This window comes from Lepidochelys kempii, chromosome 1 (assembly GCF_965140265.1).
Source record: "Lepidochelys kempii isolate rLepKem1 chromosome 1, rLepKem1.hap2, whole genome shotgun sequence".
Lineage (NCBI taxonomy): Eukaryota > Metazoa > Chordata > Testudines > Cheloniidae > Lepidochelys > Lepidochelys kempii.
In genome coordinates this window covers 35,758,895-35,770,684 of record NC_133256.1, presented here as the reverse complement: position 1 = coordinate 35,770,684, position 11,790 = coordinate 35,758,895, and the positions used below count along the sequence as shown (strand labels likewise).

The 11,790-nt window shown below is 48.4% G+C and overlaps 1 protein-coding gene across 9 annotated transcripts in view; it reads right to left on the bottom strand.

The window, feature by feature from the left end:
* The window catches only part of ELMOD1 (ELMO domain containing 1), a 64,437-nt gene extending 53,485 nt beyond the window's left edge, over window positions 1-10,952 (bottom strand). For 4 of the 9 annotated variants that reach the window (XM_073338772.1, XM_073338828.1, XM_073338764.1 and 1 more), the window contains exons 1-2: window positions 10,788-10,952; window positions 10,162-10,246 (exon numbers count right to left, since the gene is read on the bottom strand). The gene's annotated coding sequence lies outside the window, so the exon portion shown is untranslated. Of the gene's footprint in view, window positions 1-1,488; window positions 1,511-10,161; window positions 10,247-10,677; window positions 10,765-10,787 lie in introns of those variants that run through there. The other 5 variants (XM_073338796.1, XM_073338776.1, XM_073338785.1 and 2 more) reach the window with 4 other exon arrangements.
* Window positions 10,953-11,790: the final 838 nt, after the last annotated feature.

Sequence of the window (11,790 nt, the reverse complement as noted above, 5' to 3'; positions counted from 1 at the left end):
CACAGAGGAGCGTTATGTTTCTGAAGCACTGATATCCTCTGGTGGAAAGTGCTAACTATTTACTATAGTGCCTCTATGGATTGCAGGACTCCAGACACAGCTAACGAGCAATATACAATGAACCTCTCCTGATGAGTCTGCAGTTGAGCTGACTCAGAAATGAGAAACAGTTCTTTAGGTAATTCTGTGGCCTATTGATTTGGTTCCTACTTGGTGCTCAATGAGCTGTTCTGCATGCCGCGGAAACCAGAACAATTCTGTGTGTATGTATGTGACCTTGCTGGGAGCCCTGACTGTGTATACAATGCACAGCAAAGCACATTTTATGGATTACATTGTCGAGCAAGCTTTAAGTCTTTTAACAGGGTTGGAAAGAGATCTATATGCCTATGGTGAGTAGGAAGTATTCCCAAGCAAGTGTCTTCAACTTCTGCAGACTGTAAGCTTTAATTTTATTTTAAATGTTTGTAGATTGCAAAGCAAACATGCCAAATGTGAACCTGGTATAAACTGATTTAGGGGCATCTTCCCAAGGCTGCAAACAGGCTCAGGGCTTCTGCTGCTCCTGATCATTTCCCCAACCTGCAGCAGTCACCATAGTCTTGCCAGTTTTCACTGTCCCTATTCACAACCCTCTGACTAACCATGAACTGAGGCAAATTAGGTCAATTTCACTCTTCTGCTGCTTGAGATCCCTGAGCAGCACCAGAGGCAGGCACTGAAGCTAGTCATAGAAGAAGAAAACCTGAACAAGGAAGCTATGAGTTGAGTAGGGTAGTGGGAACATTTACAGAGAGTAGCAGAAACAGCCCACCCTCACAGCAGCCAGGCAACTGAGACCTCAGTGGGGCTTGAGGGGACTAAGAGCAGAGACAGAGAACGTTTTTGTCTCCACTGCAGAAGAAAGAAGGTTTTGGAGACCAGGAAAGAGATTCCAAATTGTCAGTCAACTAATAGGCAGAGACGGATATGAAATAGAAAGTCATCAAGCGGGGTCCAGGAACAGCACCCTGGTAGGAATCACACACCATGCTCCTTTCCCAGCAACTGAGAAAGGGATGTGTGGAAAGAAAGGGCTGTTTCTCATCAGGGTGTTACCTCTGGTCAGTGACTATTCCCACTCCCACCCCCCTCTTACGCTGTTAAGTGTCTGGTAAAATTTCCAAGCTACATGTGAGAGTTGGTGTGTGTGTGGGAGGGAGATATTGTGTTGACAAATAGATTTTTAGTGTAAATAGAGTCAGGAAGAAGGCAAAGAACACAATATGGCAGGGGAAAGAGAACGCTGTAAGTGATTAAAGGGAGATAAAAGGAATATAAGAGATACAACATGATCTACTGAAGGAAAGAAGAAGCAGAGTAAAGTCAGGAAGAGTAAGGCCTGGTCTACACTGGGGGGGGGGGGAATTGATCTAAGATACGCAACTTCAGCTACAAGAATAGCGTAGCTGAAGTCGACGTATCCTAGGTCGACTTAGGATCACTTACTTCGCATCCTCGCAGCGCGGGATCGACGGCTGCCGCTCCCCCATCGACTCCGCTTCCGCCTCTCGCCGTGGTGGAGTTCCGGAGTTGATGGCAGAGTGATCGGGGATCGATTTATCGCATCTACACTAGATGCGATAAATCGATCCCCAATAGATCAAATGCTACCCGCCAATCTGGCAGGTAGTGTAGACGTGGCCTTAGAAGCTATAATTAAAGCAAGAGAATCAGCAGTAAATGACTTTTTTAAAAAGTTCATTAAATAGAAAGTTGATTGACAGCTTTACCATTATATTACTCAAAATCCAATTGTACACAAACACAACCATAACTCTGCAAAGGATATGTAGGTGAAGATATTTTCAGCCCACCAGTAGGTAGGTATTGGGCAAAATTTTCAAGCTCTGTCTTTTTATCACTTTACATAGTTGTATTTTCAACATTAGTTTCATAGTCTTTTTTATTGAAAAGGAAAAAAAGTGAACAGTCACAGAAGCCCAAGTCTCCAGAAAATGTACGATAGGAAATATGATGAGAATTCAGTAAGGATGTACAGTCCATGCCATCTTAGAGATTGTGACCTACGTGCTGAAGCTGATAGCGATAACCTTGGCGGGAGAAAGATCTTATAGTTGCATTGTAGCGAATGACAGCTGTGATCCTGCATCTTTGTCATGTTATGGAATGAGTCCTCTTGGACTGTATATACAACCAAATAATTTGTTCATAGAACATAGTAACACCAATGTGGAAGTTCCAGACTTCACAAGAATAGGAGGGTTGAATTTCTTATGAGCACCAGCATCGCTCGTGAAAGAGAGTCTAACACTTCACAAATATCTGTAGGGAAAGTGATCTGGGCCTATGTCACGGAGTCACCAGGCCAATGCTCTGGAACTACTCCATACAAAGCCAGTCAGGACTCTGGGGTAGCATGCCTCCTCTCGCTGAGCATACTGTCTCCAGGGCAAGAAGCTTACACAGCTTTCACCTTCCCGGGTCTGACCTCAGAGCATTCAGCATCCCCTTCCACCCCGTGTGCTTCCCACAGCAAATCCGCCCAGGCGGGGCTCCTGGGGAAGCCAGAGGGGCCTGCACCCCAACTCCCGCAGTCAGCAGGGACTCTCAGCCAGCATGGAGAACAGAAGGGTTTATTAGTTGACAGGAACAGCGTAGAACAGAACTTGCTACCACAGAAATCAGTGACTTTCAGCCAAGTCCATCTTGGGGAGTCCTGGGCCAGATGCCCTGGACTCCCCCCCATTCCAGTTCCCCACAGCAGACTGACAGATTCCAAAGACCCAACCTCAGACAGCCCATTGCTCCTCCTTATTCTCTTTGTCTCGCTTCCTAGGGCGAAGAGTCACCTCCTCGCATCCACCTATTGGGTCTCAGGTTACAAAGGGCACCGATCAGAGCATACTTGCAGACAGCGGGTGCAGCCTCACCTCCCCCAGAGGTCTCAGCCAAAGTCACATACCCCTATTCCCACCACTGAGGTATTTGGGCAGCACACAGGGAAACTGAGGCACACAGTATTCATGCGAAACAGTAAAACTCACATAGGTTCACATACAACATAAGGGAAAATCCCCACTTTGTCACAGCCTGATCTCCCCAGGAACTTTTACAATAGCTTATGTGATAATGTACATGACATGAGCTATGTTCCATCAGTTGCTCTTGTGATGAGGAAACTCTGCAAGATGAAACTCACAGAATTCCCTCCCTTTCACTTGGATTTCCCCCACAGAAACCATGAGATGTCTCTTCATTTGTAAGTTTCAGTTTCATTCTGCATACTATGATTTTTTTCCTTCTCTTTTTCATAGGAAGCAGCTATAGCTGCAGCATGCAACCTGCAGATAACACAATGAATGTTTCAGAGCTACATTTCCCCTTCTGCACAACACAAACAAGGCTGAATAAGGTTTTTCATTTTATCTTTATCCAGTGCCAGGTACGGTACAAACACAGAGTGATCATTCTTGCCCCCAAGAACCTGGAATCTACACAGATAAGACAGGCAATGGGTGGAAAGAGAAACATGGCTGTCTCACAAAGGCCCCTTGAGTTTTGACCAGGGTGCCCTTGCGGAGTGGTTTCCATACACAGTAGGTACGTGGGAGGCTTGTTGTGAAGTCATTGTTCCCTTTTTAGCTCAAGCCCAGGGTGTAAAGATATGGGGGCGAGCACAATTCCATATTTCCTGATAGAAGCAAAGGGAGAGTTTCCCTTCTCCTCCCTGGTTTGGGCAAGCTATGCTCCCCTCTCCTCTTTGACTGGTGCGATGAGAGTTCCCCTCACTCTGTCCCCTAAACCAGCTCTCCTCACGTCTTCTCACCATTGCCTGTGCCAGGGACTATCAAATCTCCATAAGTTAACAATGGGGAAAGATCTGCTCAAAGAAATAATTCTCTCGGTTATGTTCCAAAGAACCAGAACCTGTTTCATTGTACATGTCCAGGTCACCAATGTTATTGATACCTGCAGGAAACAGGGTGACTGAAAAATGTCAGTTATCAGCAGTGCTGTAGTTTTGTCAAGGCAAGTTTGGAGAAAAAGCTGTCCTGTTTAGTATGATGATCGCCATGTCAGAGTCACAGAAACTGAGAATTTTCAAGAACTACAGGCATTGGTTTCGCAAAAAGAAAAGGAGTACTTGTGGCACCTTAGAGACTACCAGGCACTGGTTTGTACCCAAAGTGTTTCCATTCTTAGTAAAAAGAAAAGGAGTACTTGTGGCACCTTAGAGACTAACACATTTATTTGAGCATAAGCTTTTGTGAGCTTCAGCTCACTTCATCGGACGCATTCAGTGGAGTGTAACCCCCAAGGAGATTACCTAGATTCCTGGGGCTCTGTCTGCCGGCCGCTCAGGGAGAGGCACGCTGTCCCTGGTAGGGAGGGGGAGCCAAGGCAGACTCAGAGTCTGCCTGGGAGTGAGATGCCCTTCCCAGGAAACTCAGGAAAGGGGAGAAGTCATTTTTTGAGACAGTCTGGAGCCAGCCAGGGCAAGGGCAAGACTGGCTGTGTGGGGAGCTGGTGAGTCCCAGGCCTGCATGCAGGGTTCCCCCTGAGAACTGGCCTCTAGGGACCTGAAAGCAAGATCCCTCAGCTGGGCTTTTCCTTCTCCACTGATGACTCCCAGTCTGTAGAGTTTTGCTGGGAAACTTCCCCAGCCAGGCTGAGTTAGCTCTCCAGCTCCCTAGGGGAGACCGGTTACCACATGGTCAGCTCCGCTCTGTCTGCTAGTCCAGGGCTGCTGCCTGCTGTAAACGAGTCTGGACACTGGGGTAGCAGACTACAGTTTGGATTTTAGTACAGTTGTGTAATCTGCACCTTGAGCCCTGCACCACTTTGTGGTGAGGGGAGATCCTGGGACCGAAGCAGCCTGATTCCTGCCTGAAGAGGATCCCTGCCAGCAGAGATGAGCCCCTCCACAGTGACCGAGTCCAGAGTCATCTCTGAACCTGAGGATCATTCATGGAGTTTGTGAGTGCACCATCTTTTAGCCAGTCAGTCAAGGAAATTGTTTTGGTGACTCCCTACTCCCTGAACTGTGTCCTCAAGCCAGGGAGTAAGGGTTTGGGGGTTTTATAACCTGCTGCATATTAAACATGTGGAGGGACTTACCACCTCCTCCCACTTGTGAGTCCTTTGGGTTGTACTGAACCCAGTCAGCCAGACTGCTAAACCACTGCAGAGACGATATCGGGGTCATAGGTCACCAAGGGCCCCAACAAAGTACGCATACCAATGGGACACTAATTTTACATTTGCTACATCAGGTCCTGTGACTGGGGAAAGTCACGGGTATTATCAGCGTGGGCACCAGTGACCCTAAGAATCGTGTTTTACCCTGTTATGTTATATTTGTCTTCTGTTAAATACATACAATGTATTCAACACAGTAATTATATTAGTGCTATTTCCTGGGGGTCTCCAACTATCAAGTAAGTGGGGGTTACCATATGGTTAGAATTTTCCTCCCAAGCTGCCCTGGTGACCAGGAAGGGGCAAAGGGGGTGGAGGCACCGCCAAATAAAATCACAGGGAAAAATAAAGAAGATACACCCTGCTGAGTGAGTGGCAGGATCCAGACCTGTCCATCAAAACCTGTAAGCAGATTGGCATTAAAGAAGGTAACTGGGTGGAGAGGGGGCACTACATTAGCATGTACCAGTCCTCCTTGTTGGCACTGTGATCATAAAGGATAGTTGACATACAAGTTGCCACACTACAGACGGATATACTCTCATGACCTGAAACACTGTGGTGGAGGGTGAGAAGCAGATCCCATATTTTTTCTTTTTCCATCATATTTGCATGATATTGTTTATGCAAGTAACGGATACCAAGGCCACTTAGTCAATGCAAAGACTTCCATTAACGTCTATGTATTTTGGAAATGGCCCATAAAGCAACCTGTTCCTGGTTCATGCAGGGCAGCATCATGAACACAGGATGACCTGGAACCTATTTGCGTTCTTTTCCTTCTCTAAATTGAATGACTTCAGACACGTACTACTGGTTGTAATTAGAGACTTGTTTATATGTATTATGTAAGAGGTAAAAGGTATCAGCTAGTGCAGTTCCTTTTTATTTAGGTTTAAATTTCACAGGCATGCTATGTTTTCCCCAGTTGATGTCTTCCTTCCCCAATCACCTCCATAAAAGCATTAATTGTGGATGAACAATGAATTAATGAAGAGCCAGCACGATCCAAGGGATTGTGGCCTGGGCTACGAGCCAGGAGTTCCTGAGTTCTAATCCTGGCTCTAGCATGGATTTGCTCTGCAGCCTTGGGCAAATCACTTAATCTCTGCACCTCAGTCTCACCAGCTATAGCTGATGGATAATTACAATTACCTACCTCACAGGGCTATTGTGAGGATAAACCAACAGCAGTAGATTCATAGATATTAAGGTCAGAAGGGACCATTATGATCATCTAGTCTGATCTCCTGCACAATGCAGGTCACAGAATCTCACCCGCCCACTCCTGCAATAAACCTCTCACCTATGTCTGTGCTATTGAAGTCCTCAAATCGTGGTTTAAAGACTTCAAGGAGCAGAGAATCCTCCAGCAAGTGACCCATGCCCCATGCTACAGAGGAAGGCGAAAAACCTCCAGGGCCTCTTCCAATCTGCCCTGGAGGAAAATTCCTTCCTGACCCCAAATATGGCGATCAGCTGAACCCTGAGCATAGGGCAAGATTCACCAGCCAGATACCCAGGAAAGAATTCTCTATAGTAACTCAGATCCCACTTTGTAAGTATTGTAGCACCGGGGGGGGGGGGGGGGCATAGGTGTAAGACTACAAGTACTATTCATTTTGGGTGCAGAACCATGATTCCAGCACTCCTGTACCTGCTAGTCCCCCTCCAAGTCAGTCCTACTCCTCCAAGCACCTCTAACATGTCACAATATCCCTCTCTTCATACATCAAGTCTGCAAACCATCTTTTGAACCTCTCAGCTCCTTCTCATCACCTCCCTACCCCACAGACTCTCTTCTCAGACCCTCATCAACCTACAACTCTCAGGGTTACCCTCACCAGTATCAGTTATCCCCACTCTCCAGCTTATTTCACCTAAGTCCAATCATCTGCCTTCATTTTATTCACTCCCCATTTTGGATCTCCTCAAATCACCTGGTTTCCTTCCCAGGACCAAGCAAGCCCCTTTCACACCCGCCCCCCTGGATTAGGACTCTCCTTCCTTCCATAAACTCCTGAAAATATCCTTCTCTCCCTCAGCTTGTGGTCTTATTATGATCTATACCAGGCGTGGGCAAACTTTTTGGCCCGAGGGCCACATCTGGGAATAGAAATTGTGTGGCAGGCCATGAATGCTCACAAAATTGGGTTGGATGCTGGAAGGGGTGAGGGTTCTGGTTGGGGCCAGAAATGAGGAGTTCAGGGCGCGAGAGGGGGCTCCGGGCTTGGGGGGTGTGTGAGGGCTCCGGCTGGGGATGAGGAGTTTGGGGTGTAGGAGGGTGCTCCAGGGTGGGACCAAGGGGTTTGGAGGGTGGGAGGGGGATCAGGGCTGGGACAAGGGTTTGGGGCGCAGGGAGAGGCTCAGGAGTGCAGGCTCCAGATGGCGCTTACCTCAAGCAGCTCCCAGAAGCAGCAGTATGTCCCTTCTCTGGCTCCTACACAGAGGCATGGCCAGGTGGCTCTCCACGCTGCCCCATCTGCAGGCACCGCCGCAATAGCTCCCATTGGCGGAGGTTCCTGGCCAATGGGAGCTGCGGGGGCAGCACTTGGGGTGGGGGCAGTGTGCAGAACAGAGCCTCTGGCTGCCCCTATGTGTAGGAGCTGGAGAGGGGCCATGCTGCTGCTTCCAGGAGCGGCCCTCAACCCTGCTCCCTGGCTGGAGTGCCAGAGCGGGGCAAGCCCCAGACCCTGCTCCCCAGAGAGTGCTTGAAGGCCAGATTAAAATAGCTGGCGGGCCAGATCCGGCCACCAGACCGTAGTTTGCCCACCCCTGATCTATATCATCAAGCAACAAAGACTACCGAGGAGCATCAGACAAACCTTCTTCTCAATGAGGCTTAGCAGACATTCATGAATGGTACAGAGACCAACTCTCCCAATGACCCAGTGGGCATTTAGAACCAGTAGGACTTGGTCTCCAGCCAGCCGAGATTTTTCTTCTCGTATCTTTGTGCTAGGGCTGCAAGTGGCCCATGGAGCAAACAAAGATCTCCTGTGTCTGGTTTTGTGCATCTTATACCTCCTCTATATAAGCCACCTGGAACCTTGTGTACCTTACTGCTCCCACTACTGAGCTACACTGCTGCTAGCAACGGTGGGAGCGTTAAAAGAAAAGACAGCTAGTGCAGCACAGCCTTGAAGTGCCATAGCTGAAGTATGGTTTAGCATTCTGGTTGTGTTAGCAGTACTAGTCTCATCAGGTTATGATTCTGTGGCAAGGACAACAGAAAGATCTTTTGTCATTTAACAAAATGCTTTGCTACATAGAACTAAGGACAGTATCTATCTACTGAAATTTTGTGCAACGCCTGTCCTGTGGGCTCTGACTCACAAAGGGTTAAGAGGCACTTTCTACACTGCTACATGATAACTCGATATACAGACCGATTCCCTGAAATGCAACAAAGCTAGCAGGAAATTTAAACGTGTTTTGTGGGAAATCTGTAGCATTCATTCATATTCAACGGTTTCCTGAAGTTTTTTCTACAAATGGCCATTTGTCTTAATGTGAAATATAACATCTCTGAAAAACAATGCCTAGCAGTTTCAGGCAAGAATCTAGATAGGCAATAAATAATCTATTCCAAAAGATGAAGTTGAAAACCACACTTAACATTTCTAGCAGCAGCGTTCACCGAAATAATACACCAACTCTAAAAACTAAGACATCTGGATTCTTCATGCTTGGCTTAGAAATGTGACTATCCCAAAGATAATTTTAAAGGTAACCACAGAAAGATGCTATTGTCTACTGTATCACTGCTCCTAAGATCTAATTTATTTATCACCATGTAACAGGATGAAAGGCATGCAATACATCCTCCCAGAAATTACTACACGTAGGCATCAGTACTCAATTAAGCAAGACGAGCAGCACATGCATAGTGAACCATTTCAACTATTCATGGCTGGACAAGTACACAAAATAGTTCTTTCACGGTGTAACCAGATGTTTGTAACAGGAGATAACAATAAACCAGCAGCAGTGCACCTGGGAAATATATGTCGTAGAGAAAGGAAATTTAACTTTATTTCCTCTATTTTATTTCTATGTTACTTCAGTTTTCCGCTCTCCAAAACCGTGTCCCCAATTTAAAAGTGATCGCTGCGTTTACAACCACAAAAACATGAAGATAAATAATTTCTCTCAAACATTTTCTAAAATGGCTCCTTTGTTTCAAATGCCTTTGTCACCAGAACTGTTTGTTATCTGAATGTTGAGCTGCTGGGTCTCGGACCGTAACAGTACTTCTCATCAATTATTGAATACACTGTGGCCTCTTTCCTCTAATACTTTTTTTTAAAAAGGTAGGAGAGGTCAAGGAAAAGGGTAGAGGTTGGTGGGGGATATAAACCTGAAGATTACAATTATGTTGATTCCGAGCAAACTTTAGAATGAAGACTGTAATATCTCAGGGGTTCGCATGACATAAGCACCCCAAGGGGCCTGATTCTGATCTCATAGCAGTATAATTCCATTGACTCCAGTGGAGTTATTCACAATGGTGCAATGGAGATCAAATCCGGCCTCAGGTGTTTCTCTCTGCTTTCCACCATATTGGCAACTCCACTTGTATTAGGATGGTTGTCAAACCATCTGCATGACACAAACACTGCAGAGCAAGGCACCTGGACATCTGCCCAGAATTTGCTATAGCCCCCTCAGTGCTTTAGGATTTTTTGTTTGTGTGCTTAAGTCCAAGAAGCAACCTAATTTCTCTACCACATAAAATCCAACTGAAATCCCAAAGTCCAAAATGTAAAGGGACAAACTTTAACTCCAAAGATTTTAATGACAGTTACTCAACTAAATTCCAAAAGAAAAGGAGACTTTTCACGCCAGTTCTAGAGGATTATGAATGTGTGTCACTGGGCTAGACACTCACAGTCACTATACAAATGTAGAGCATTCTGCCAAGGATAAAAATAAAACCCTCTTTTCCCCAGCACTTACCTTCGCTGGCTACTCCCTCTCCTGACAATGACCTGGGAAAGGATACGGCCGTGAGTAGCTGCCCTGGTACGAAGACAGGCTGGAACTACAGTAACCAGAGTCATCGGATAATCATAAGCTCAAAGAAATTGCTCCACGCACTAGTGTTTACAGCCCTGCCACAAGCCTTCAGCGATCACCGCAGCATCCCCCCGTTCCCGGCCCACGGAGCAGGCAGGGAAGCCGCTGCCCATCCGGCTGCGATGCGGATGGCACCGGGGGGCTGCCGGGCGAGACCCCCCCCCCCGCACCCTCTGCACCCCGGGAGCTCGCGCCTCTCCAGGATCCGATACACCGTCGCTAGGCGACCTGCACGAGGCTTGCTGCTGCTGAGCCCAGCCCCAGCCGCTGAGAGCAAAGAGCGGGAGGCGGCTGCTCCCGGGCTACAGGATACACAATGCACCACGCCCGGGAGGCTGCACAACCATAAGCGGGCAGCCATGCAAAATGCGCGGGGGTGAGGGAGGGGGTACGCACTGTTGCTGGGTCTGTCTGGCAGGGCACCCTGCCGCCAGGCTCCGTCCAGGGCAGCGCGGCCGCGTGCAGGGGGAGGGGGGATCTGCAAGGCGCCCGTGCGGCTCCCTCACCTCTCTCCTGCCCGCGGCGGGTGCTAGGGTCCCATCGCGCCGCGGAGCCGCCCCCCCCACTCAGCAGCTGCCGCAATGAACCGCTGGTTCGGCTGCCCCGGGAAGAGGCTGCACGGAGGCGCTGCCGGAATGTGGGTCAGCAGCAGCCTGGGCGCGGGGCGGGGCCGGGGCCGCACACGCGCTGGCGGGGCGGGCGCAGGAGCCGCGGGCGGGGAACGGGGCGCGGCTGCCACCTACTGGCGAGGGCGGAGGCGCTGAGAAAGGGGGTCAAGCGCCTGCGGCTCCTGCGTGCCCTGGGGCAAGCGGGGCATTGCCCGAGGCCCCTGCGTGCGCTGGGGAACGCCTGCCATAGCACCTCCCCCTCAGCAGAAAAGATAGAAACTGACATGCCTTGAGGGAGAGGTTTTCCCTGGCTGACATTAGCCCTTGACGTATCCCCAGCGCTCTACAGACATTAAGGGATCAGGGCTGCAAGGTGAGACCGTTCTGGCCCTCATCCACCAAATCATTTCAGCACCTGCCTAACACTGAAATTAATGGGCCTGCTTGAAGTTAATCATGTGCTCAGGTGCTCTGCTGGATGGAGGGCAGGGTGCTCAGCACCTTAAAAGATTGACGCGTGAGCGAGGGTCTGATCTTATGGGCACGGTTTTGCACTGGGGATAAACTGCGTTCACTGTTCTGTGCCCTCTGTGAGTCCATGCTTTTTTCCCTGGCAATGTGTTGCGTACACACTTTATTGTAGGCATTGAACTGCAAGCTCAGCAAAAGTATGATAAAAATGCTACATCCAAAAATAATTCTTTGAGTAGTGGACTACAGCAGTCTTAATTGCATTAGTCATACTTACTGCCTGCAGGCACTAGAAATGTGCTGGTGTATTTTGTACTGTATATGACTTTTTGGTTCCCTTTTCCCTGGGCTCCTACTGAGTGGCACTTACACTTAACCAAGTGTAAGGGGACTGTTGCTCCCTTACTAACATTCAGTGGGGGTGTTTTGG